This window comes from Macaca nemestrina, chromosome 5 (genome assembly GCF_043159975.1).
Source record: "Macaca nemestrina isolate mMacNem1 chromosome 5, mMacNem.hap1, whole genome shotgun sequence".
In the NCBI taxonomy this organism is placed as follows: Eukaryota; Metazoa; Chordata; class Mammalia; order Primates; family Cercopithecidae; genus Macaca; species Macaca nemestrina.
In genome coordinates this window covers 23266611-23289288 of record NC_092129.1, presented here as the reverse complement: position 1 = coordinate 23289288, position 22678 = coordinate 23266611, and the positions used below count along the sequence as shown (strand labels likewise).

The 22678-nt window shown below is 40.4% G+C and overlaps 1 protein-coding gene across 3 annotated transcripts in view; it reads left to right on the top strand.

The window, feature by feature from the left end:
• Positions 1–1663: 1663 nt before the first annotated feature.
• LOC105465504 (centrosomal protein 85 like) overlaps positions 1664–22678 on the top strand; it is a 311447-nt gene continuing 290432 nt past the window's right edge. For 2 of the 3 annotated variants that reach the window (XM_011713950.2, XM_011713949.3), the window contains exon 1: positions 1664–1711. The gene's annotated coding sequence lies outside the window, so the exon portion shown is untranslated. Of the gene's footprint in view, positions 1712–2787; positions 3507–22678 lie in introns of those variants that run through there. The other variant, XM_071096359.1, reaches the window with a different exon arrangement.

The following is a 22678-nucleotide window of genomic DNA, read 5'->3' as shown; positions in this document are numbered from 1 at the left end:
ATTCCCAAATGGATTTGGAATTGTTTCCCGGTGTTTCATTCAGTTCCACTGTTTCGTCTATTTATGAATTAGTGTACACTTTTGGTTATCAAAACTTTATATTTCAGCATCTGGTAGAGCTAGTTCCTCCCTCATTAGATTTTTTCCCTTCAGATTTTTCTTTGTGCTTTGAATCAACTTATCTAGTTCATAAGACCATTATGAAATTTTTATCGTATATCAAATTTATAGCTTAAATCAGGAAAGTTGACATCTTTTTTTAATTTTTGAAACAGTTTCGCTCTTGTCGCCCAGGCTGGAGTGCAATGGCACGATCTCGACTCACTGCAACCTCTGCCTCCCAGGTTCAAGTGATTCTCTTGCCTCAGCCTCCCAAGTAGCTGTGATTACAGGCATGCACCACCATGCCCGGCTAATTTTTTTGTGTTTTTTTTTTAGTAGAAAGAGGGTTTCACCATGTTGGTCAGGCTGGTCTTGAACTCCTGACATAAGATGATACATCCGCCTTGGGCTCCCAAAGTGCTAGGATTACAGGTGTGAACCACTGTGCCCAGCCAAGAGTTGACATCTTGATAATATTTTGCATCTTCCTAATAGAACAAATAGATTTTTCCATCTGCACTAGTGTTCTTTTGTGTTTCCCAGTACTCATGTCTTTGTGGCTTTCCTAATCATAAAGGTAAATCTTTCTATCACGTTTTGAATCGTGTTTCAGTGTTGCTTCTTTCCCTCTCTCTTCTCTCTTTCAAACAGCACACACGGCCACACATACAAACTTCATTGACAGAGTCATCGAGGGCATTTGAAAGAAATTGAAGAAAAAGGTCCAGGTCCTTTAATGACAGGCACATGATAAAGTGTTCTTTCTCTCTGGAGGAGCATGGCAGTCTGAAACACTCAGCAATCATAGGCTTCATGATGCAGGGACTTTTGTGTTTTGTTCATTGTGGTTTTTCCAAGTGCCCAGGGCAGTACTTGGCACATAGTGACGCTTAATAAATATTTGTTGAGTGAGTGAATGAAAAAACCCAGTACATGCCTCCCCAAATTCTGCTGAAAAGCAGTTATGTTCACCACCATACTATCGATGCCCCCCCAAATCCCACCGAAACAAGGCCTTTGGTTTATATTTTCTGGCAGCTGAAACTATGGGTATTTTGTGGTAGAAAGTCTGTTGAGAAGAGAAGCAGTATATAGAGTGTTATCGTCTTCCCATGTTGGTTAGACTGACCTATTTCTCCATTAGAGTATTAGCAATAAATGCCCAACACTTTACTGAAAACAAATAACCATATTCCATTTTTGCTTCTTAGTAGCCAAAGCCTTGAGATTCACACTTACACAATGATGACTTCCAAACTCCATCCTGACAGATACTTCTTGAGCTGTCATAAGGCCTACGGAGAACATCTGGTCAATGTGTAGGTTAAGTTATCAGTGAACAATTATTGTGCCTCTGAGCCATGTTATAAAGCAAGGCATTGGGCCTCTCCAGTGCTGCAGCGTGTCCGGGCTGTGTGGGATGCAAAGTGTGTGCAGGAAACACAGTCACACTGTGGTTTTACACGGAAGCTCAGGTTGCCTCTTATGAATATGCATGATGGGGCTGGATCATGCTCTTGCCGCTTGAGTTTACTTGAGCTTAACTTAACCCCCACATACCCATTTCCTGCCTATCATTTGAAGACGTTCCTTGAGGAGGTTTGAAAAAGTGAGTTGTTTCTCCAATTGTGGAGCATTTTCCTTTTTTTTCTCTTAAAGATGATGACAAACTGCACCCTGATTTATTTTTATTCACTGTGAGTCACTTGCTAGTCTTATTTTATAGATAATATTTTATACCTCTTGCTTAGAAGCAGACGGGAAAGTTCAAGGAAATACCCTCTTCATCAGAGGAAAAGTACTCCAATCTAGACTGCTATGATGGTGTCCTTGCTGGAGTCCTGATAAGCAGCCCTGTCAGGGGGAAAGGAACAGATGGCAAATGGTCTTTGCAGAGCAGAATTTAGAGTGTTTTTTTCTTTGTTTTAGAAGTGATTGTTACTCTGCATTTACTGTGAGCTCTGCGTACTCCTGAGAATGCAGAAAATAAGCTGGAAACTCTTTCCTATTCTTCATAAAACAGGTCACTGGATGTAAAGGGTACTTGGCCAACTGGGAGGTCACACACACACACACACACACACACACACACACACACACGCCAATTGTTGTTACCGGTTATCTTTATGAGAGGAAATGGGGGAGGGGAGAGGAGCTCTAGCTGCTCTGTTGCCAAAAGGCAGTGCTCCAGAAAGCCGAGGGGAGCCGCATGCGCTGGGAAGTGCCAGCATGTGTCGCTCCCCAATCTGGCGTACACGCTCAACTCCTGTTTGACATACTTTACAAAGCAGACAGGGACTGGCAGGGGTGTTTCCTCCGGACAGACATTAATGAGTGAGGAAATGGGCAAATGTAGGTTGCTATGCAGTTGTTTTGCTGTTGATGTGGGAGCAAAGCCAGACAGCACTTAGACTCCGGGAATGCTCTCATGATTTCATGGAGGTCCCTACCCTCCCATACGAGAACTCATGCTCATGGTTTTTCCTTTAATGACAGCAGTTGGGTAGAAAATGTGCCTTCATCTAGATGTGCTGCTCTTGTTTCTCCTTGGGCTGTCAATCTCTTTCCGAGATCTGTTAGGTACAAAATTCTATATTACCAGTTTCTAATGAACTGTCTGTTTTGTTTGTTTGCTTTTAGTGTTAGTCATGCTTTTTCTATATAACATTCATGTTTTACAAATTGCTCAACACTGTTTTTGGCATTTAAAGTTCATGATTTAAGAGCTGATGGTTTTGCCTTGTCATTAAATGGTGAAATAACAGGGTTAAAATGAGGTTAACAGGATTTAGAACCCCTATTTGACCAGAGTGTTTCTTTCTCCTGAAAAATGGTGGGGAAAAGGGAAGGAGGAAGGAAGGAAGGAAAAAAGTCTATTCAAGGAAAAAATCTTAAATAGGTGAGATTATTGACTGAATTCAAGTTTATCTGAGCTAAACCTTTTCATATGCTGTTCCCATGTCATACTTTATTGATTTAACACATAGCTTTCAAGAGTATGTTCTGTGCCAGGTATATGAGAAAAACAGCATTTTGGCTACCATTTAATAACAGACTCTTTTAATTCTCTTCCCAAAAAGTAAGTTCTTTTTTCATTGTGTATCTCATATTCTATCTCCACTGCCACCAGAGTAATTAGAGTACCTGTGACTTTTATTAACATAATTTTGTTTCGGGAAAAGTTTATGGGTTATCTTTTCCCTGTATCCAGGTATCTTTACTCTGTTCAGCTATCCTGGACCACACAACTTAATCCAAGGCCTTGGAAGCATGTTGTATTTTAGTCTTGCAAATTTGTTTTTCAGTGAAATCTTTGCAGCCTTTCATCCCAGGCCCAGATTGCTTCTAGACACCTCGCTCATGAACTCCAGTTGCTTGTGTACTCATCTGTCTCCAGATAGGCTGTGAGTAACTTAAGGGCAGGGCCTGTGCCTTGTTCATCTGTGAAGTGATGGCAATATAGTCAGAACTTAATAAATATTTGCAGGAAGAAATGAATATTCCCAAAGATATCTTTGTCTACATATTCCAACCTTTTGGACTTCTATTTTATAGGATTGAACTCTAAGAGTTAGTAGGTTTGTCAGTTGAAGTCTATATATGTTTCTAAATTTTAGTAGAGGTTGCCAGATTGTTTCCTCCCCCCCAAAAAAAAAAAAACAAAAAACAAAAACAACTCTTTCTCCCATATTTCCACCAGTAACAGGTTGTATTGGTCTTTTAGATTTTTGCCAGTTTAGTAGCTATAAACTGATATTGCAAGTTTAATTTTTATTTTTCTGGCTATAAGTTGAGCTTGAGTATTTTTATATATGTTCATTGGTTCAGATTTGCTGTTCTGTGAATTAAGGTTTTACGTATTTTCCCTATTTTAATACATAAAAGTTTGCACATATTTAAATATATTTACAAGCAAAAAACAACTCCTATACCTAAAAATTTCTAGCCACTTTACCTAAAAATTTCTATGTATCCTACAGAAATACTTAGATATATAAACAAAAATAAATGTATAAGCATCTCATTAGCACATTCTTTGTAATAACAAAAAGTGAAGTTTAATAAAAAGAAAGTAGTTTAGTAAGTTATGGTGCTTCCTTATTGTAGAATAGAATGTGGAGCTAAAAAGAATGAGTTAAGGCCAGGTGCAGTGGCTCATGGCTATAATCCCAGCACTTTGGGCGGCCGAGGCGGGAGGATCGCTTGAGCCCAGGAGTTTGATTGCATCCTGGGCAACATGACAAAATTTTATCTCTACAAAAAATACAAAAACTAGCCGGGCATGGTGGCGCACACCTGTAGTCCCAGCTGCTAGGGAGGCTGAGGTGGTGGGAGGATCATCTGAGCCTGGGAAGTTGAGGCTGCAATGAGCTGAGATCGTGCCAGTCTGGGTGACAGAGTAAGAGCCTGTCTCAGAAAAGAAAAGAAAAAAAAAAGCAGATGAGGAGGAATATGAGAAGGAAACACAGAACTGCTGAGACCAGCCTGGAGGGACCAGTACTTGGGGTCACAGAGTTGGAATGCCATCCATGGCAGGGTTGTGATCTCTCTCCAGGAGAGAGAGCCTGGGCTCAGACAGGGAGACATGAAGATGAACTCATTCAAGGTTGGGGAGTTGCCAGGCCAATGAGGGGCAAGGGAACTGAGATACTGAAGAGAGTGGTTAAAGGGCTGGCTCGTGAGAGCTCCATGGGGTAGGGAAGCAGTGAAGTGAGGAAGACACTAATAGGGAAATAATTCTAGGACTGGAATCACAAAGCGAGAGTCTTTTTGGGGTGTGGGAAGAGTAGCTAAGTGAGAAGTGGAAGAGAAGGGGATTGTGATTGGAGAGAAAAGTTCCCTATGAGACTAGACCACATTGGTGAGGAGGATGGAAAGGAAAAAAGGATTTAGATGTTCAAAAATGTAAGAAAAGAAAATATGACATGGTGGTGTTGCCTGATATCTCAAGTTGAGAGAAGAAAAGTTAAAAGAGAATTGAATACTGGGAGACAGTGAAGGTTTTGTATAATTTAAAGTAAGTGGTACATAAAATAAAACTTCCAGGAGGTTCAAATGTATGTTTCATCAGTTGAGGTTACCCTATGATAAAAGTTGAAATTATATTAAAATTTTCTGAAACTTTCAGAAGACCTAACATCTCAAAGGGGCTCGATTCTAGAAGGAAAACTAGTGGCTTGCCAATTCTAGTTCTGGCTAGGCATTCTTAGAATACCTTAGAGTGGGTTTTAGTCTTATAGGGTTTCTGCTTTCAGAATATCAACAGGTCTTGACAAAAAAACTTTTGAAATTTCCCTCTACTGAAATGCTCCATCTGCATTTCAGGACAGTGATGGAAATGCATAAGCTTCATTTCTGGCACTTTGATTGATGAACTTAGACTTTAATATGAAGAAAACCACTGTTCTTCTATCTAGAAAATGAAACTAAAAATAATCCCCCTGTCAGAGTGTCTGTGTTCTGTGGTTCAATTTAAGGCAACTTATTGAGTATTCATTACATGCTGGATACAAGCCCTTCTCTGACAGAGAGCACTACCTGAGGAGCTGGGACACACACCTACGTGGAAGGCTGTGATACTTCTTAAGAAGCAGCTCTCGAAGCTACCCAATTAGCACAGTGCTCACTGTAGGCAAAAAGCTGAGAGCAACAATGTGGGGGTGGACTTAGCAGGAAAGGCCTCCTAGGCATTGCATAAATGCAAGAGGACAGAGAAAGAATTCACACCAGGGAAGGAAATTATTTGTGGTATTGCAAGGGTGAAAAGATTTTTTTCAAATCTGGTATCTCTTACTCTGCCCTAGTTTTTGGACATATGGAGTTACCATTCCCATTAAATTATTAGAATGTGCCAGAAGACTTGGAATCCTTCAAGAACATGTTGTGAGAAGAGCTAACACACCTCCAATTATGCCTTTGGCACAAGTGTCATGTCAGATTGATGTCTGGAAAAGGATTGAGATTTAGAAAACCACATAGTGATTTCTTGTATTGTTTTATCTTTCATTTTGTGCAAATCGCACTTACCACACCATTAGTAGCTTCCTCACAACTCAACAATATAAGGATATGTTAAGAGGGACTTGCTAGCTAACTTGATCCCTAATAGAAACCCTTCACTAGGGAGGGCTGGATTTGATTCTGGGGTCAAGGCAAACACCCTTCAATGAGCCCATGCAACGCCTTGTAACTATATTTTAAACATTTTCATTGTTCCTTCTGCAGAAATTATATCTCTTCCTCCCTTCTGCAAATTGTCTTAGCCCAAAAGGATATTTTGTGCTTATTTAGTGTTATCTCACAGTCTGGGGCAATTATCAATAAAACAAGAATTCAAAATCTAATAAGAAAAGGCAGGATATGAGAGGGTATGCATCTCTGCTGCATGAAGAGAAGACAGCAGCACCTCTCGTTTTCTTTTAGAGACCATTCGGCCCCATGAGTTTATTAAAACAGAAGAAATAAGTTGAGAATGGAAAGGGGTGTGTGGGTGACATGGTTACTTAGCAACAGGGAAGCTTCTGGCTGATGTTCTGAATTGAACAAAGAAAAACAGGACAGCAGGGAATAAAGGAATGGGGGAAAAATGAAAGGGAGTAAAACAGATGTGGTTGGGAGAGAGGGCTAAGAAGGGGTGAAAAATAAAAGTCAGGGAAAAAGCATGAACAGAAATATGGTAAATACTTAGAAACAGGAAGACTGCGAATTTTAAAAAATGGGGAAAAAAAGCCACTGAAAGAAAGGTGAAAATAGCCAGAAGGGTAAGAAAACATCTGCAGTGGAAGCTGCTAGGCAAATGGAGGAATAAAATGCCCCAGTACCATGAACTCTCGCTTAAAACTAGGCTCTTCTGGCCAGGCATGGTGGCTCAAGCCTATAATCCCAGCACTTTGGGAGGCCGAGGCGGGAGGATCACTTGAGGTCAGGAGTTTGAGACCAGCCTGGCCAAGGCGGTGAAACCCTGTCTCTACTAAAAATACAAAAATGAGTTGGGCGTGGTGGCAGGCACCTGTAGTCCCAGCTACTTGGGAGGCTGAGGCAGGAGAATCACTTGAACCCAGGAGGTGGAGGTTGCAGTGAGCGGAGATCAAGCCACTGCACTCCAACCTGAGCGACAGCGCAAGACTTTGTCTCAAAACAAAAAAACAAAACAAAATAAACAAACAAAAAAAAACCCCACTAGGCTCTTTTGTGGTGTGTGAGGTCACACCAGGGTGCTCCTGAGGCAAGGGGCCCAGAACAAACCCCAAGCCACCAGTCTGTTGAGTCCACTCAGAAAATGAACCAGTAGGCAGGGTAGCTCCAGGGATATTTTTATGGTATTTTATTATAGGCATGAACCCTTAGAATGACCCTAAAATAACATGCCCCAAAAAGGAAATTCCAAAAGAATTGGATGTTAGTCAAGAAAACTTCTAATTTCATCTTTGATTCCTCCAAAGAGCTTAGTGTAATGTCATAGCCCAGAGTAGGTCAATAATTACAGATAGGTATGCCTTTCCCAGTGACTTTGCCACGCCGGTTACACGATATCTTGTAGGCATGTGTGTGTTTATTTATATTACGTGACAGGTATAGTTTGCTTCTATATTTGTCTCTTAAAAGGGCCACCATGTTTCCTAGTCCATCCTCTATATTTTTTTATCATTCACATATGCGTATAAATAATTTTTGAGCATTTGCTCAACAGAGATACATTTTTATTCATGAATTATATACATGTATTATCTAATAATACATGGGTCATTAGAATATGATGTACCTATTAAGAATGATGAGATACAGATAACATTAAATACATTTTAAAAATTTTAATTGGTTAAAGATTTTATTTTATTAATGGAGCTTTCACCTCCTCATCTTCACTTTCATTTCCCCACATAACCCTCACCCAAAAGTACCTACCAGATATTATAATACAAGAGCATGTGGTAGGCGCTCATAAAGCATTTGCAGTAAACAGGAGTGGAATAGCATTTTCCCAGTCCCTGCTCTGAGTCATCGCATTATATTTTACAGGGATGCAAGGAGTTACATTCTTATATTTCACTCCCATAGAGATTATATGCTATTTCTGTTTTTCTGCATATAAAATAGGACTGAGTTTTTAAGTTATTCCTCTTTGAAAAAGTTATCTGGTGGGGCCTGGTGGCTTATGCTTGTAGTTCCAGCACTTTGGGAGGCTGGGTGGGAGGCTCACTTGAGGCTAGGAGTTCAAAAAACTTTTATCTGTAAGGTTTGATTTTTAATTAAGTGTGGTTGAATAACAACATGCTTTTTAGTTGGCTTCTTCCCCACATTCCAGTAAAATGATAGCACACGAATCCTTATGAAAGGGTGGGGATATCAGTTTTTTATTACTGCGTAAAGACTACCGCAAAACTTAGTGGCTTAAAATAACAATGTATTTGTTCCAAAAAGACAAAAAGAAAAGAAAAATACATAAGCAAATAAAATAAAGAACTACAGAAATAACAAATTAACCCTCTCCCCCCATCCCCCCAAAAAAACTGATTTATTTGTTTTGCTAGGTTTTCTTGAGGTCTTGTTCAGAAGTCACAAATCGTCACTTCCGCAGCATTCTATTGGTAAAAGCAAGTTATAAGGACAGCTCAAATTGAAGGGGTGGTAAAATAAACTCCAGCTCTTTTTTTTTTTTTTTGAGATGGAGTCTTGCTCTGTCGCTCAGCCTGGAGTGCAGTGGCGCGATCTACGCTCACTGCAAGCTCTGCCTCCTGTGTTCATGCCATTCTCCTGCCTCAGCCTCCCGAATAGCTGGGACTACAGGTGCCCGCCACCATACCCGGGTAATTTTTTTGTATTTTTAGTAGAGACGGTGTTTCACCGTGTTTGCCAGGATGGTCTCAATCTCCTGACTTTGTGATCCATCTGCCTTGGCCTCCCAAAGTGCTGGGATTACAGGCATGAGCCACTGCACCCGGCCAACTCTAGCTCTTGATGAAAAAAGTTGTAAACAATTTTGTGACTCTTTTTAATTCACCACATTTGAAAAATGTTAACTTGTTTTAGAAAGTGTAGGTTTTATCAAAAGGTCTACATAAAGAAATGCACACACTACTTTTTTCTCCCACTTGTTTCAACTACTTTGTAACTGAAATTGCAATTAATTCTTTTTCTTTTTGAGATGGGGTCTCCCTCTGTTACCCAAGCTGGAGTGCAGTGGTGCAATTACGGCTCACTGCATCCTTGACTTCCCAGGCTCAAGTGATCTTCCCACCTCAATTTTCTGAGGAGCTGGGACCACAGGCGTGTATCACCACACCTGGCTAATTTAAAAAATATTTTGTATAGATGGGGTCTCCCTATGTTGCCAAGGCTAGTCTTGAGCTCCTGAGCTCAAGTAATCCTCCTACCTCAGCCTCCCAAAGTGCTGGGATTATAGGCATGAGCCACTGTGTCCAGCCAAAATTTTTAAAATTTAGGTAAATAAGAGGTAGTCATTTTGTAGGTATATATCCAATTAGTCATAGTGAATGATTAAAAAAAAAAAAAAAGAATAGAATTTCCTCCAGAAAGTAAAAGCCCTATTATGCCAAAGCAGAGCTATCCATGGAGAGTAAATATAAAGCAAAATATTAATGCATTTGTTTCCAAGATTGAGCATTAGCCCTAAAATGCTAATTACTGTTATTCTTCTCTGCCTACTGGGTGAGAGAGAACATTTTTAGGTTCAATAGATGTTCCATCATATGGACCTTTTCTCTTCCTCCTTCCTAATAGAAACCCCAATTGAGAAACCTTTTTTTATAACAGGGGCTCAAGAATTACACAGGTATCTTAAAAGGCACTTTGGTGGTTTTCATGTGCTGGGGTAAAAAGAGAATATTCTGTGGTTGAAAAGGGCTCCTGATTTCAATAGTGACACTAAGATGGAAAAGGGCAAATAATGGCACCTAACTGGCAAATTTACGGTGGGCATGCTCATTATAATAATAGCAGTAGAGCCCCGGTACGGTGGCTCACGCCTGTAATCCCAGCACTTTGGGAGGCTGAGGCAGGCAGATCACTTGAGGTCAAGAGTTCAAGACCAGTGTGGCCAACATGGTGAAACCCCATCTCTACTAAAAATGCAAAAATTAGCCGGGCGTGGTGGTGCGTGCCTGTAGTCTCAGCTACTCAGGAGGCTGAGGCAGAAGAATCGCTTGAACCCACGAGGCGAGGTTGCAGTGAGCCGAGATCATGCTATTGCACTCCTCCAGCCTGCATGACAGAGCAAGACTCCATCTCAAAAATAATAATAATAATATTAATAATAATAGTAGCAGTAGAGTTGGCATGGCATTCAAAATAATACATCCTTCAAACATCTCCAGAAATCTTTTACATATAATGGATTTACAAGGAAAAACAGATGAGCAGCCCACCAGGTGTCTAATTCAGTTGAGTATTGGAAAATCCTCCAGGATTAGTGGCTATAGCTTTGGTGTTGTGTTCTTGAACTCAGTCGTTCTGGTGGTGTCTTTTTATTTCTTTTCTTTTTTGAGGCAAGGTCTTGCTCTGTCATCCAGTCTGACATGCAGTGGTGTGATCACGGCCCACTACAGCTTTGACCTCCTGGGCTCAAGTGATCCTCCCACCTCAGACTCCTGAGTAGCTGGAACTTCAGGCACGTGCCACCATGCTCGGCTAATTACTTAATTTTTTTGTAGAGATGGGGGTCTTGCTATGTTGCCCAGGCTGATCTCAAACTCCTGGGCTAAAGTGATCCTCCCACCTCAGCCTCCCAAAGTGTTGGGATTATAGGCATGAGCCACTGCACCTGGCCCATGGTGCCCTTCTGATACTTGCCTCTCTAGTCCTTCCAGGGATTTTGTAAGCACTTCATTCTCTGTCTTAAGACTCTTTGTATTTAAAATACTTAGAGTGGTCCACTGCACTGAACACAAATGCATTCTAATAAGCCCCTGAACCCTCGCTAGGATTATTTTCAGTTTCTGGACGTATTATTAGTAAAAATGACCTCAGCAAATTGACAGAATTCTGACACTGACCCTCTGACCTATAGAATGGAGTCTAACACAGTTATCATGGTTCAGAATGACTTTGTGAAAGCTCAGAGGGTTACCTTCATTGTCAAAATAGTAAATCAAAAAATATTCTGTTATACTTCATTGAAAAAATTGCTGTAATTTTTTTTTTTTTTGCACTACATTCCTGGGGAAATCATAGAGCTGGAGGTCACTGTGCTTCCTATCACATCCCCACTTAACTCTTCAACTGCTGGCCAGTGAGAAAGACGGATGAGTCTTAGATAATTCCAGGGGATAACTGTAGGCTAAGTCAAGTGATAACTTGTCTTTCAAGTATATATGATCTTTCAAATGTAGTCTCCTTATCACAACAAATCAAGACACACTGTGGGATATTGATTGCAGCTTTCATCTGGACAATCCTTTTTTTTTTTTTTTTTTCTGCTTCAACAAAGAGAGAAAGAACATCAGAAGTAGTATGACTTTACCTAAAACAGCAGAACTATGTTTTCAACTCAGAGTTATGTTACTTCTCTATTCTCTGTGCCGTAAGTTGCTCTAAAGGAACTTTGTCATATCACCCAGGGCTGTGTTGAAGATAATATTATGATGACTCTGGAGAACAGAAAGTGACTAGTATTTTAGATTAAGACCATGCATGCCAGAAAGTAGAAATAAATCTCATGATAATTCAGTGATGTTTCTTGGGATCCAGTGTTGCATGACGTGAATTTATCCTTTCAGTGTCAAGAACAATTTATTTCTCACCTCTAGAAAAAAGTACTATGATGGATGGTGTTCTCTGGATTTTAGAAGCAACATATATCACATTTTGTATGAACTTTAGCTCCTTTTTTTGAGTGATATGAAAGGCTGACAGCTTTGAATAGGGCCCAGAGGAAGGTTCCAGCTGGTCCAGGCTGCAGCTTTTTTTATATGGCCCTTAGGACCCGGTGGGACCAGTGGTACTAAAAAATCAAATGAGTCTGCAGAAAGACTGAATATGAAGTTTGCAGCAGGAACGTCAGGGTTTTAGAGCAAAGCTGTAACTTCTTCAGTGAGTAGCCATTCATTCTTCTTTGAAGGAATAGCACTTGGCTTAATACTGGGCCTTGATAGAAACCAGGTGACTATGAAACACAAGCTGCCTATCATGAAGTGAATGTTATCTGATCTACCCAGCTGTAAAGTCAGACATACTCAAGTGGAAATAGTATATACGTGAGTGCATCTGAGCATGTCCTGAGAGCTCAAGTTTCACATACTGATGGATTTTCTTCCTGGCATTCATCCTCATGCCACACCGCCACCTCTCCACCAGCCATCACGACTTCATGAATAGTTCTCTATTACCAGTTAACTGAAGAAAACTAGCATAGTTTACATATAGCTCTGAGAGTAAGCTGGCATCACTAAAAGTGAATGTACAAAATAGATTACTGAAGTGCTACTCAGTTCCACTCAGTCCCACCAAAGTGAAGGTGGAGAAGGAAAATTATCCTAGTATGCAGAGCTTGAGTGGTACATCGTCCTTGATTTTTCTAGCAAAGAGAGAAATGCTGATGGACAGTAACGAATAGTTTGGTCAGATTTTCATGGAAGTGGAAAGAAAAAGACCAGAGGACTGGTGACAAGTATCTGGATGGGTCTCAAAATGGGACTATCATATGAAGACATTTGGGATTCATATAAATGTGACAACATTGGTTGTCAATCCAATAGCTATACCCCTTCTTTGTGAACAAAACTTCAGATTTGTACAGGTGTCCAAGTTCCTCCATGTGACTTTATGCTCCAGAGAAGGCTGACCACACCTCTACCCTTGCAGATGAATCAGCGAGTCTAAGTGATCATGGTGATTCTATTCCCCTTGTGAGCCTCAAAAAGGGCCATACAACCCCATTTTAGCCAATGAGAAATTGAAGGGAGTCTGCTGTGGGGTTAGTTCAATGGGGGTTTATCTACTAAAATACAAACAATAGATAGTCCCCTTTTCTGCCTTTAGATGTTAGTGTGAAGATGTGTCTCCTGAAGCACCTTAGTCTACTTATGACTATGAAAGATGCTAAGGTTATATGCTCAAGATTGCAAAGCGAAAAGATGGGAAGGACCTGGATCCTTAATGAAATTGTTGAGCCATCTAATCAACTACCTCTTGAGCCACCGTATCTTAGAGAACTTTTTAACATGTGAAGTAACAAATTCTTAATTGTTTATATCAACTGTCCAAGGTTTTTATTTTTTTGAAGTCAAAAATATCTTAACTGCTAACAACAACAACAACAACAACAAAAAGCCCTCTGGAGGCTTAGTAAGCCGGTGGACAAAATAATCCACCCTGCAAATGTTAGTCAGTCTCCTTCCCCATTGATCCTGGGGCTCACTCAATGGGCTCACAAAAAAAGTGTCTACAGCAACTTGGATGCAGAGTATGCACAAGCTCAACAATATGGACTTTCCATCACCAATGCTGGCTATCACTGCTGAGTGCCCAACTAGATAGCAGCAGAAGTAAATCTTGAACCTCTGACATGATGTCATATTCCAGGAGGCCATTCAGCCACAGGGAGGCAGGTTAATTTATTGGCTGTGTATCATCAGAGAAGAGATAGAAATTCGTCCTTACTGTAGTGGTTACTTATTCTGGATTTGGATTTTATTTTCCTATCTAACATTTCTTTTTCTTTTTTTTTTTTTTTTTTGAGACAGAGTCTCACTCTGTCACCCAGACTGGAGTGCGGTGGTGTGATCTCAGCTCACTGTAACCTCCCGGGTTTAAGCAATTCTTCTGCCTCAGCCTCCCGAGTAGCTGGAATTACAGGCATGTGCCACCACATCAGGCTAATTTTTGTATTTTTAGTAGAGATGGGGTTTCACCATGTTGGCTAGGCTGGTCTCGAACTCCTGACCTGAGATGATCCGCCCACCTCAGCCTCCCAAAGTGCTGGGATTACAGGCATGATCCACTCTGTGCCCAGTCTCCTAACATGCCTGTCTAACACTTGCTAGTACAACCATGCTGTATATACTAAATACCTCGTACAAAGGGGGATCATACCTGGTTTGCCCAAGTCAGTTCCAGTTTACTGCTGTTTTCCTGGTGTAATTAGTAGCCCTCATCACCCTCAAAAGCACTCCAGTTCAGATGACAAATTATAAAGGCATCTTACGTACACACCATCATGGTACCTTGTACACATTACTTTTGATCTGGACACCCATTTTTAATTAAACAACCAGTAGAGCTTATGCTTATGACTTACCATATGTTTATTAACTAGAAATAGACAAACAGCTATAAGACAAAATGCAAAATTGTGACACTGTCCTTTAGAATGTGACATATTCTCTGAACCAGTAGTTCTCAAAAGGTGATTCCAAGACCAGCGACATCAGCATCACTTGGGTGCTTGTGAGAAATGCAAATAATCTAGCTTCATCCTAGAACTACTGAATCAGGAAGTCTTGGAGTGGGCACAGCAACGGATGTTTAAACAGACCCTCTAAAAAGTATTGGTGCACATTAAAGTTTGAGAGCCACTGCTCTGAAATATCAACCAAAAACTGTTGCTCTTTTTCCCTCATAGCCACAATACATCCTAAAAACCAAGCTGTGGAAGTAGGAGTTGGTCACTCATTATTACTTATAATGATCCATTTGCAAATTATTTGCTTCTCATTTCTGTAATTCTGAACCTTGCTGGTTTAGAGGTTTTAGTACCTCAAAAAAAAGATGCATCCACCAGGGGAGAAACAGTATTCCATTGAATAAGAAACTGAGATTGCCATTTGACCATGCTTATATCTTCTAAAAACTTGGTAAGCAGGAAAAAATGGTTTACGCTATTGGATTAAATGATTGATCGTGTCTATAGAGAGTAAATGGGGTTGCTTCTAATGTTTAGAAGGAAAGAGTATGGGTGGAACAAAGAGGGTCTCTGGGGTACCTTCCACACTGCCATGTCTACAATAAAAATTTAATGAAATATTTCAACAACCTTACATAAACAGGACTACCTTTTGGCTCTGATCCCTTAGTAATAACAGTCTAGGTCACTCCACCAGGGAAAGAATACTGACAATCCAAGATGTAGACTGGAGGGAAAGGGAACATGGGATGGCTGGTGAAATAAGGAAATTGTTGCTATATGGCAACTGCCAATTTGTAATCAATTGCAGAAACGCATATTGTGGTATCTGCCCCCGCTTTTTTTTCCATATTATGTACTATATTTCATTGACTCTCCAATGCATATTTATGTACCTTTATTTCTATGAAAGAAAAACACTTCCCACTGAACTATGATGTGATGCTGCTTGCTTTCACTTAGAATTTTTATTTTATACCTTGAGAGAGAGATTTTGGGGTTTTAGACACAAATTTCCATCGCATGTCACTCTTCTCCATGCACTAAAATTTTTCTAAAAAATCAGTTAAGGTACTACTAAGGCAATGAGAATTACATCACAATTGCCACCCAGTTGATAGCAATTATAAGATGCTATTGATTGATTTCAGACATGGTAGATTATTGGAAAAATGTATTTTAAATTGGTAAAATATGACACATATTTATATTTTAACTAATTTTCCTTTTATATTTTCTTTCTGTCCATTATTTTATATTAAGTGGTGGTAATAAATTTGAACAATGTAATCTATAGTTTATATCAAGATGGGATTATGATTGAACTGGGAAATGAATGAACATCATTACCCAAAAGTTCTGGACTTGAAGCTGGATGCCGTAACTGATTACATACTGGTTTCTCTTGGGAGAGCAGTTGAGTGTGTTTTTTGCTGTTTTGGATATATCTGCATCACATTAGGTAGACACATAAGTAAAGATAAATAAAGAAGAGAATAAATGTAGTTAGGCAGTCAAAGGTGTGGACTGTAGTGGTCACTGTTTTTATGTTTTTTTTTTCCCCTTCTTTCTGTTTGGGAAATTCCTCACCTCCTTTTGAGTCTTGCTGGAAGTCAAACCTCACCATTTACCCTAGAAGCCCAAAATGCTAGATACTTACTTTCCAGTCCTCCATGCAACATGGGTATATACTCTAGATTCAAACCCATGGACTTTGAAATTGGGGGCTAATTTTGCAAATAAGAAGAGAGAAGGGAACATTTCTGCTTGTGACTGTAGCAGCCATGTCTAGTTTCTAAAGATAGCATGGCCAGCCACATCTACAGCAGTATCCAACGCATAATGCCAACAGTGTCAACTGGGCCAGCTGTGACATCTGATGCTAAGTGGCAGCAGCAGCAGTGTCCACATAGGACCAGCTTTGTGATATGATTTTGGCTGTATCTCTGGGTGCACAACCTCTGAGCCCATTTGCTGTCCTGGACAGTGCAGGCCAACCAATAGCCTTTCAATAAATCCTTTTTTGCCCAAATCAGGCAGAGTCCATTTGTATTGTTTGCAGTGAGGCTCCCTGGATGACATAGATCTTCTGTATCATAAGATATTGTTCCAAAAAATTATTTTTGCAGCACTAACATTGGTTTCAGAATGAAATGTTTCTTTGCGAGTTTTACTTTTTGATAATATTAAAAGTTAAGAACGACAAATGTTCATCCACCTACCAGTAATATGGTAAGGGTCAATCTCCCGCTGGTATAAAAAATTAAGGAGGAAAATAGCTCTCTTTAAATGCATGGAACTTTTTAAGAAGTGTATTAATAATTGACTCAATGAAAACAAAATATGAGGTTTGGAAATGGAAAATAAAGGCCATTCCTTCCATAGAGCTGTGGTGCTAGCCCTTCACTGTACTTGCTGCTCTACCAGAGGAGCAAATGGGCAGCACTCTTAGTCTCACAGGGATTTTAAAAATTTATCATTGGACTATTATTGCTTATAAGCTGAATGTAGTAATTTCAGCTGTTTTTCCAACAAGTTGGATTAGAGGTCTCTGCTTTCCTTCTGCCTCATCTCAGCAGCTGGATCACATGAGTCCCACCTTCAGAATCTGTCTATGCCTCTTAGGCCCAATCCTAATCTGAAGAATTTAAATAGCCCCAACCTTACATTTCGGCCCTACTATGTGCTGGGCATGCTTCTAAGTCACAAGGGTGACGCATCATCCGAAAGACACAAAGTTCAAGCTTTAGTGGAACTTCCTAATGATTTCCTGCCTGCCAGCAAAAATCCCTGAAGCCCCCTTCTATCAACGTATCTATACTTCCATCAAGGTATCTATGTCTTGTTTCTTCTGCCCTTAACTAGCTCACTGCGGTCTCTTCCCAAATCTGAAAGTGTGGTGGGAAGTCTTCATAGATTTTTAGATAAAAGAAATTGAGCATTGTTGCTTTTCTAATTTGGGATGTTAATCTTTTTCTTACTTTAGATGTCCAATTTTATGCTTTCATACAATTGGCATGATACATTTATGCTTTCCTTAATTAAATAAAACCCAGATGTTTCAAAGTAGTCAATGAGAGAGCATCTCTTCTTGATAGGGGAGGTTGACCTTACAGTCCCAACTCCTAGCTCTGAACACTCTCCTCAGGGATTATTTTTACTATATCACCTGCAGGCCTCGAAAGGCAAAAACTAATGCCCTGCTTTCAGTGCTTTGTCCCATATATGGACATACAGTTCTTCCTTGCATACCATTTAGTTCAACTGAGGCTGACGTGATGCCCAATTAAGCTTTACTGGAGGTTAGAATGTAACAAAATGGCAGCGAGTACTAAGAGTAGGACCATGAAACTAAATACTCTAACATATATTGCATAGCTTATTCATCTTCAGTTTTTAACCCATTGCAGGGCTCTTTCCTTTCTTTCTTGAGGTCTGTTTCTGCAAGTACATATTCTCAAATATTTGGCCTTGTCATCATTAAGACCCAGAAAGGGATGGCAGCTTCCACATACTCAGCCTTGTCCCCTCACCCTGAGTTGCTCCCTGAGGGCCTCCCTCCTCTCCAGATAGTTGATCCTAGTAATAACAAGCTTCATGGAGGAAGCAAAGACATCTCTAGGGACATAGCCTAACCCAAGCAATCCTGCTCCGAGTAGACATAGCAAGTATTAGGCCTCTTCCAAGAGCAGGTAACAAAAATGTATCTCAAAGTTGCTTAAGAAAAATAAGTCATGTAATTTTGCAAAGAAAAATTCTTTGTTTAAGAAAATGGAAAAGACAGATCTTGTTTGCTTCAGGTGTGGCTGAGCACAGAGGTTTAAATGATGCCTGTCTTTTGCCTTTTTTTTTTTTTTTTTTTTGGAGATGGAGTTTTGCTCCTGTTGCCCAGGCTGGAGTGCAATGGTGTAATCTCAGCTCACTGCAACCTCCGCTTCCTGGGTTAAAGCGATTCTCCTGCCTCAGCCTCCCGAGTAGCTGGGGTTATAGGCATGCGCCACCACACTGGCTGATTTTGTATTTTTAGTAGAGATGGGGTTTCTCCATGTTGGTGAGGCTGGTCTTGAACTGCCAACCTCAGGTGATCCACCCGCCTCAGCCTCCCAAAGTGCTGGGATTACAGGCGTGAGCCACCGTGCCTGGCTAGAGACGGGGTTTCACCATGTTGGCCAGGCTGGTGTTGAACTCCTGATCTCAGGTGATCCACCTGCCTTGGCATCCCAAAGTGTTGGAATTATAAGCATGAGTCACTGCGCCTGGCCTCCTTTGTCATTTGACAGAGACTTTTACTCTTTGTCTTTTTCTCTTTTTCAGTCTCTTTCTTTTAAACTGTCTCTCCCTCTTTCTTTTTGTCTTTCTCCTTTCTTTCTTTCTTTTTTTTTCCTGAGACAGGGTCTCACTCTGTTACCCAGATGGGAATGCAGTGGTGTGGTAACAATCACTCTAGCCTCTACCTCCCAGGCTCAAGTGATCCTCCCACCTCAGCCTCCTAGTAGCTGGGACCACAGAGAAGCACTACTATGTCTAGCTAATTTTTTATTATTTGTGGATATGCGGTCTCAATAGGTTGCCCAGGCTGGTCTCCAACTCCTGGGCTCAAGTGATCCTCCTGCCTCTGCCTCCCTAATCCCTGGGATTAGAGACATGAGCCACTATGCCCAGCCCTTTCTTTTCTTTCTATTGAGTCAACTTTAAAGAAAAATTCCCCATATTTTGGCAAAAATGGCCACCAGCAGCTTTGGATTTATGTTTAACTACAGCAATCCCAATGAAAAGAAAAAGATGTAACCTCTCTCCTAACGGTTTCAGCAAAATTACATGGCTGGTTGGGCCAGTATGGCTCCCTGAACCAATCCTGGAACTGATGGTGGAGTGCAGTGATTGAGCAACCAATCCTGGAACTGGTGGTGGAGTGCAGTAATTGAGCAGTCTGGATGATGGACTCACTCCTGTGGAAGGGACCATAATGCCACGGGATTGAGAGTCCGGCCAGGGAGCAGAGAGGTATTTCCTTAAAGGAAAAGCTTCAGATCATTCAAAAAGTTAGAGATCCATGTATAATATGGTATTCCCAATATTCATTCTGAAGATTTGGGTATAAAAGGGCAGGAGAGTATTAGAGTTATAGTTAGACATGACAAATTTGATATGGTCTGCAAGTCAGACACGGAAGAATGAGGAATCATAAATTACAAGATTGTTTCAGTCATAAGCAAACTGAGGCATTGTATCAATCACCAAAAGTGTAGAAAATGGTCTCCAAAGTATTAGGGGAATCTGCATCCTAAACAAGATCAAATGCCAAGACTGCTTCAGGGATAAAGAGTTGCTTTTAAGTAAACTGAGCTAATCAGAAGGAAAGATCTGGGCCAGGCATGGTGGCTCATGCCTGTAATCCCAGCATTTTGGCATATCAAGGCAGGAGGATTGCTTGAGGCCAGGAGTTCCAGACCAGCCTGGGCAACATAGTGGGATCCTAGCCCTATTAAAAAAATAAATAAAAATAAAAGAAGGGAGGGATCAGCATGTAAAACTATACCTGGGACAAGAACTGCAAATAACTGACTTCACTGAAGTGGGGAAGATAATGTACTCTTATAAGCAAAACATATTGTGAACAGATAAGAATGTATCACTATGGCAATTCATCTCTTTTTATTAATCTTACTAAATGCTTGAATGAATGAGTTGTACTCATGAGGCTTCAAAACTAAAACAAAATGGTTGGTTCTTCTGCTGGTTGCAGGTTACAATTACCTTAGCTTGGAAATGATAAGGCTGAGTTGGTTTAGTAATGAAGAGGAGATCATATTCACAAGCACTGATCAATTATTTATTTTAGCACTGTAGTCATTAATTTATTGATTTCTCATTCCACAGCAAATCTAATGAAGCAAAAAACTTAAATTTTTTTTCTGCTACATTCTGTAGTAGAAAGAATTCCCTATCTCTTCTCATTCCTAACAGACTAGAGGTTTTGAGACCATTTTCCTCACAAAACACTTGAAACAACCTATGAACAACTGAAAGGTTGAAGGTTTGAAAATAAGCGAATGGACAATAATTTTCCTTACCAAATAAGAACCATCAAAATTATTGCATATGAAGTTACATGCAGCATCCTAAAGTAGGAAGTTAAGAACTCAGAATTTAACTTGAAATATTTCAAGCTTAAATTTGAACAATTATTTTACAAATTTTTTTAATGATGTAACTCATAGGCCTAATGTGGCTACCCCTGAAAGCAGAGGTTGAGACAAAGACTTGGCTACAGGTTGTGTGTAGTGGGGAGGTAATCCCAGAAAACAGAAGTAAGGGAGCAGGGAATATGACACAGGAGGAGAAGTCGGTACAAGAAGGTGTTATTGAAGTCTCTGCTGAAGGGAAGAGCGCATCAGTTCTTCTGGGACTTCTGGGAAGTGTAAATGTCTTCCAGAGCTTTCCGTTTGAAGGAAGTGTGGATGAAGGTGGTTCCCATGTTGGTTGATGGCTGATATGTGTACTGGGGAACGTAAACATGGTCCTGAAGTGGTCCACACACATGCCCAGTGGCTCTGGGGCATAAGAGAGGCCCAAGGCTGAAAAATAGAATAATTCTTTAGCTGCCTGAGGTGTGCCCCTGTCAATGAGGAGGTGAGCCTGAGCTCCTGGGGAACTCTCACTGCAGCTGCAGCTGAAACAGGAGTGGGCCAAGGAAATGGAAATGAGGCTCCAACATACCTGCTACATCAAACAAATAGATGTGAGGACCAAATCTGGCTCATGATTTATCAGTATTAGACTTGTGGTCAGTTGGCTTAGAAATTCACAAACTGATAAGAGTGCAAAAGGTTTACTGGAAAATAAATAGATAAATAAAAATATAAATTTACACACGGAATTCATTGCATGATCAAACTGACTTCTCAGAGATTCTAGGGATAAAGTACAGAACTGTAAAACGAGGGCCAATTTCTGCTCTTCATTTCTGCATTAATTTAACAAATTTAATGAACATTTACCATATGCTAGGTGCTGGAGTTACATCAATGAAAAAGATAAAGCACCTGCCCCGTGGAGCTTGCATTCTGTTTGGGAGATAGTCAGCAAGCAATAAGTTTTGGACTTTTCAGTAAAAAATAAAACAGAGGACCAGGTGCTGTGGCTCACGCTTGTAATCCCAGAACTTTGGGAGGCTGAGGCAGGTAGATCACCTGAGGTCAGGAGTTTGAGACCAGCCTAGCCAACATGGTGAAACCCGTCTCTACTAAAAATACAAAAATTAGCCGGGTGTGGTGGCGGGCACCTGTAATCCCAGCTACTTGGGAGGCTGAGGCAGGAGAATCACTTGAACCTGGGAGGCAGACGGAGGTTGCAGTGAGCTGAGATCATGCCATTGCACTCCAGCCTAGGTGACAAGAGTAAAACTCCGTCTCAAGAAAAACAAGGTAAGGTAGTATTGTGAGAGATAGGGCTGCTGTTTTAGATAGGGCAGGCTTCAAAGGCTTCTCTACATGAATGACATTTGAGGGGAAACCTGGATGAGAAGGACTGAGTCAAATGAATATCAGGGAAAAGTATTCTAGGCAAAGGAAATAGACTATGTATGAGCCCTGAGGTCAGAATAAGCTTTTATGTTTGAGGAGCAACAAGATTAATATGAGTGAAGTTGAGGGTGAGAGAAGTGGTTACGAGATAAAGTTAGACACGCCAGCTGAGGTCAGATGAGGTAGAGTCCTGTGGCTATGGAAAGGCATGTAGGCTTCATTCTCAGTGTGATGGGAAAACACTGGGAAATTTTAAGCAGATGAGATGTGATCTGATTTTCTGTTTTTAAAAGTCCATTCTGGTTGCCATGTGGAGAGTGTGTATGTGAAGTTTTGGATCCTAGAATTGTAGAACACAACAGGCCTAAATATTTGTGTTTTTCATGAACAGGTGGATCTCTTAGTTATGTTTTGCTTGAAATGCATGTAGGCATCCACACAAAGACCTCAACACACAAGTGTTCTTGACAGAATTACTTATAATAGCCAAAAGGTGGAAATAACTCAAATGACCATCAGCTGGTGAGTAGAAAAATAAAATGTGTTTATCTTCAAGCATAATAGAAAGCCATTTAATAATAAAAATAAATATTGACAATGCTACAACATGGATAGCATCAAAAACATGCTAAGAGAAAGAATACAGACACAGAAGACCACACATTGCATGATTATATTTATATAAAATAGC